General features: G+C 54.5%; 1 long non-coding RNA gene across 1 annotated transcript; it reads right to left on the reverse strand.

Annotated features, from left to right (window-relative positions):
- Positions 1-3269: 3269 nt before the first annotated feature.
- On the reverse strand, positions 3270-4544 carry LOC108448827. The gene is made up of 2 exons (XR_001864850.1): positions 4441-4544; positions 3270-4002 (listed from the first exon to the last, which is right to left on the reverse strand). It is a non-coding gene; the product is annotated as an uncharacterized LOC108448827 (long non-coding RNA).
- Positions 4545-5501: the final 957 nt, after the last annotated feature.

Raw genomic sequence — 5501 nt, forward strand, 5'->3', positions numbered from 1 at the left:
TCCGGCCCCGCCGCTGCCGCGCCCGCACGGGGACCCCCAGCGACATCGATGTGTCCCCGCCAACCGCGGGTTGGCATGGGGGGGTGTCTGCGGGAGCGCCCCAAACAACAGCGGGCACCCCAAATCCTCGTATGGCTCCCCAAATCCTCAGGAAGAGCCCTAAATCCTCGCGCGGGCTCCCCAGCTCCCCCGGGGGCACTGCGAATGCTTGGGCAGCACCCTAAATTTTCAAGGTGCCGAGTCTTCAGGCCCCTAAGATGCTCAAGATCCACAAATCCTGGCAGGGCACCCCATGCTTTGAAGAGGGGCCACAGCCTTTTTTCCAACCCATCTATCACCCAACATTTGTCCTTGCACTGCCCAGGAGAGGGGATGGGGTTGATCCCCCCCACACCCATATTCCCCGGGGGCACAAGGCAGGGTGGTGTGACTGGAGTGGCTCCAGGGGGAGGTTTGGGCTCTGCCCACCTTTGTCATCCTGCTGGTGGATTTTGGGGCCCATCTCGGAGTACTTTCCCTGCCAGGGCGTTCAGGACAGACTGAACCCCAGGACAGGGTGGGGTCTGGATGGACCAAACTCCAGGACAGGGGAACTGAAGCCCAGAGAGGGGCTTTCAGGGGTGGAGTTGAGGGTTCCACTGCCTCTGGGACCCTGCACAGCCCCCCCAGCCTCCCCATGGCTCGTCCACGGTAGGATGAGTCACCATTAAAAAAAAAAAAGGGAAAAAAAGAAAAGGATTTGCAGGAGGAACAAATCCTTTTTACTTCTGTGAAGCACCTGTAGGATTAAGACAATGCTGGTTATGTAAGAGGTGGAGAGGAGGGAGGGGTTTGTCATTATTATTACTATTATTTATTTATTATGCTTCCTCACCGTCCTGTTACCCTGCTGGGTGTACTCTTGGGAGATTTGGAAAGAGGCTGGTTTGGGGGAGAAGGAGGGAGATTTGTTGTAAGGCTGGTGCACAGTGATGCACCGTTTGCTTTTTCTTCCTCCACAGCAACATCTTCCTAAACATTTCTCTTTTTTTGGTGTGTTTTTGGCAGCAGCATGAAACATGGGCCGAGGTGGACATTCCAAAAGCACTGCCGAGGAGGCACAGCTGGGACAGGGACTCTTGATTTTCTCCATCATGGCTGGGTTTGTGGTGATTTTGGGTGGATGCTCTCCCTCCTGCTACTGGCTGGTGACATATTCAAGGCCAGGTTGTGCAGGGCTTGGAACGACCTGGTCTAGTGGAAGGTGTCCCTGCCCATGGCAGGGGGTGGAATGAGATGAGCTTCAAGGCTCCTTCCATCCCAAACCATTAAATGTTTCTGGGATTCTACAGTTTCCTTCCCAGGGGTCTTCTGGGGACGAATGGATGCTCACAGAGAGGCTGGATCCCACTGCTCAGTGCAGGTGAGCCTGGGCCACCCACCTTCACCCAGCTCCCATGGCAGCTGACAATGTGTTTCCACTCCCCCCCTTCCGCTGCCTCTCCTCCGAAAAGCCTCTCTCCCATTCATATCCATTTTTAAAGAAAACACACAATCAATAGTCTCTCAGGCTGGAATTTCATTAAGGTTTTCATTGCACTCGCTATCGATTGGCAGCAGGGCTGGGAGCTGCACGGAGCGGGTCCGGCAGCCCCGGCTGGTGCTGTGCCCTGCCTGTGCCACGGGACCTCCCAGACCACCCTAAAAGGGAGAGGGCCATGCAGAGGATCTGGCTGCTCCCATACAGGCAGCGGAAAGCCCAGCATCCCAGGTTTTACTGACTCCTAGATTTTACTAACCATCACTAAGAGCAAAACCAGGAGCCCAGGGAAGGGCTGGGATTTCTTTCATGAACCAGGACAAATGCTGTGTGATTGCAAAGGCTTTGGTACATAACAGGCTCTCTCCTGCCTTCCCTCTGTGGGATGCTGCTTGTTTCAGGATGTGTAAAACCAGGCTGGAATGCCTGGCCTTGCTTCCATCAAACACGGGGGCTGCAATTAAAAAACACCCCAGGGCTCTGAGTGTGGAAGGGCACGGTTTGCTCCGCTGCTGGTTGGTCAGTTGGAAAATCAAGTGAAAAATCCCAACCTCTAAAAGGGCTCGTGGGCTAATTTTAGGTCTGGGCCTTGACCAGAGAGATTTACAATAATTGCCAGGGTGAAAGTTTAACTTCTCCCGCGACTTTTCTCAGCAATCCCCAAGGAACTGCGTTCTGCTGCGCAAGGAGCATCCCCGGGCCAGCTCCCCAGATTGCCTTTTTAAGGCTTTATTTTTAAACTGAAGCTGCAGGCTGCCTTCAATGGGACAAAAATCCTTCACGAGTCCAAGTCTGCAGCCAAGGGAGCTCCTGTGGATGGGGATGAGCTTTGGCTCAAATCCTCGTCCCCATTTTTTGGCCCTGCTCATCCCTGTGCCAACCCCACAGGACGCAGAGCAGAGCCCCCGTGGACACCCCTGTTCCCACTCACCACTAAACCCTTTTAACAGGACCCACGGCAGGAGCAAAGCAGAACACGTTGCTTGTAGAACCATGGCCTTTCTGCTATGCTAAATGATTTAAAACTGGTGGTAAATAAACCTAATATCTGCTCGCTCCTGCCAATTCTCATTACTCCGGGACTCCCCCGGAGCAATTAGCTGCCTTAAAAAAAAAAAAACAAAACAAACCAACAACCAAAAAAAAAATCGCTGGAAGGAGTCAAGCGAGTGGCTCAGCCAGCGCTGGGGAGGGCTGCTGGCAGCATCCCGGCTGGAGCGTGACGTGCCCTTGAAATCCTGTGCCCGGAGGCATCCGGCATCCGAGCGGTGCCAGCTCCGGCAGCGCCCTCCGCCTCCCGGCAGCGCCGGGGAGTTCTAATTCCATCCTCGCCACGTCCCGGGGCGGGCGGGGGTGATCCGGGCAGCGGGCACCGCGGGGCTGTGGCTGATTTTCCTGCAAAACCCTCGTGCTGTGGGTTTTGTGACCCCACAAAATCATGGTGGGGAGAGAGGATTGTGTTGGGGGTGTGGGGGGGAGGTAAAGGGGGTTTGTCCAGCATCCCGGGAAAAACCTGGAAAGGAAGTTAGGAGCCCGCCGCGGCCGGGGCAGCCCAGCCATGAAAGCGTTCCGTGGCAAAGCCGGGTGCGTGTGTGAGCTGTCAGCCAGGCAGACAGGCCCCAGGCACCTCCCGGGCTGTCACAGCTGCAAATTGTCCAGGAGCAGTCTCTCATGGGATGTAAGGGGAGGATTTGTTGGAGGAAGACGTCACAGGGATGAAAGGGGAAAAGAGAGCAAACCAGAAAAAATAGTGGTTTGGGTTTGTATTTATTTGTGCAGGAGGAATGGTTTTAAAATGTCTTTTGATGTGTTGGAGAAGGCAAACAGGCTGTGACAGCCTGCCCACGGGGCTGGAGGAGCCTTCACTGATGGGAAGACCTTGATGTGCAAATTCCCTTCTCCTCCTCACCCTGCAACCCAGGATTTACCTTCGAGAGGGAGCAAAGCCCTTTCCTTTCAACACAAAAACTGTAGATAATATTTCCTCTGTGACCTTTTTCTTCCCCAGAGTGTCTGTGCAGCCCTGGTTGAGCGATGCTCTCCCAGGATGACCTCAGAGATGGACAAACCCAACCATAGAGCAGAACAAAGCCAGACCAGCGAAATTCCCTGGGAGAGGATGTACAAACAGAAAGAGATGCAAAAACAGGACCAAAACCCATCCTTATCTTTCTGTGGGACAACCAGTGGAGTTTGGATGGAGATGGAGAGCACCAGCTGAGCGCAGGAGTCGTGCTGGAGAGTGATCAGCCAGCTCTCAGCATCGGGAGTTCACCCCACATCCTTTTTGTGTGCACACAGTCTGTCCCACACCACATCACGGCTCTTCTGTGCTTCAAACATCTGTTCAGGGTTCTGCTCAGTGGCCTCTGACTCAGATGGGATGGAGAAATATTTGGGGTTGATGAGTGGGGAGGGAGTGCAATCTCACTGTCAGGTGGAAAAACGGTTCAGGGCTTGATCCTTCTGCATCCCTGATGGTGCTGGGAGAAGAATTAGGAGCAAAAAGGGGGTGATCAGCTCTGTATCAGCAGACACAACCCAACATTTCCCATCTTACAGCGGTTTGTTCTGCCTGATCTTGATGCCTCCAAGAAGGACAAGTCTCTTGTACTGCATCCTGCTGGGATGGAGCTCACTGGGCCCCTTGGAATGCCACGGACCTGCACCAGCAGGATCCTTTTGTGCTCTCTCTGTGTCTCCTGGGATTATGTTTGAAGGGAGGTGGCTGCATCCCTACTTTCTTGGCTGATCTCGTGTCCTGTAATTCTATACTATTGAAGTTCTAAGTATTAACTTCTATATTACTATTTCCTGCTACAAAATCACAGAAAAAGCTGAGTTGGGAGGGACTCACAAGGATCAACAAGTCCAGCTCCTGACCTTGCACAGGACCATCCCCAAGAGCCCCATCTCTGTACCTGAGAGAGGATTGTCCAAACAACACCTCTGAGGACACCTCCTTCCCTCCCTCAGAAGCCACCGGAGTCTGGCGCTGCTGCTGCTGCTCTTCTTCCTCCTGCTGATGCAAATGAAAAGTGATGCTGTCCCTGTGCTCCAGCCCCCTCTCGGCACCTGCTGGCAGAGCTCAGGTGGGGAGCTCGCCGAGCGTGCAGTGCTGTGAGCAGGGGCAGAGCCCCGTGTTGGGGCGGCCACTCAGACACCAGTCCTTGTGCTGGGGGAACATGAACTGGGGCTGCAGAACTGAAACTTTAGCAAAAAAACCCCAGACCACAGCGTGTTTGTTCCTGCCTCCTCTCACCTCAGGGCTCTGTTCCCTATGGCTGTGTTGGCCCTGCTGGGGTGACCAGGTCCGTGTTTCTCCCAGGGGGATTGGCACCTTCTGCACCTTCTCTTCCAAGCCACCTCCTGTTTCTGCAGGCAGAGGTCAGGGGTTATCAGCTGCTTGTGGGTTGTCTCTGAAATATCCCTTTTCTTTGTGCTCTGCTGGGGCTGTGCCTGAGAAATGGTGTCAGAGGCTTTGTTTTGCCTTCGCAGAGACCACGGAGGAGGAAAAGGTTTCAAAAACCTCCCCACACCCCCTCCATGGCTGTGCTGCCCTGGGCAGGGGTGGTTTCAGGAGCATCACCGTTCAGTCACATCCTACAGCTGCATCTGTGGGGTGGCCTCTGCCTGGGGACAGGCGTAGGACTCCCTCTTGCCTGTCCTGACCCATGGCCAGGATGATGGAGCTGAGAACCACAGGACCACATCCCTGGGTCTGTCCCAGGTTGGATCTTTCCCCCTTGCTCTTCCTGGGTATCACACAGCTGTGGGCTCCCTTGGTGCTGCTGCTCCAGGATCTCATTATCCCAGAGGTCCCTGTGCAGCCTGCAGCCAGCAGGAGCCAACCCCCTGGAGATTTCGGACACAGAAAAAGGACTTTCACCTTTCCCACTTGCAAACACCCCAGCAACAGCAGCTCTTTGCACCTGGAAACCTCGGGGGAAACTGTGCTGCTCCTGCTGGGAAAGGGCTCATC

This window comes from Corvus brachyrhynchos, unplaced genomic scaffold, assembly GCF_000691975.1.
Source record: "Corvus brachyrhynchos isolate BGI_N302 unplaced genomic scaffold, ASM69197v1 scaffold99, whole genome shotgun sequence".
In the NCBI taxonomy this organism is placed as follows: domain Eukaryota; kingdom Metazoa; phylum Chordata; class Aves; order Passeriformes; family Corvidae; genus Corvus; species Corvus brachyrhynchos.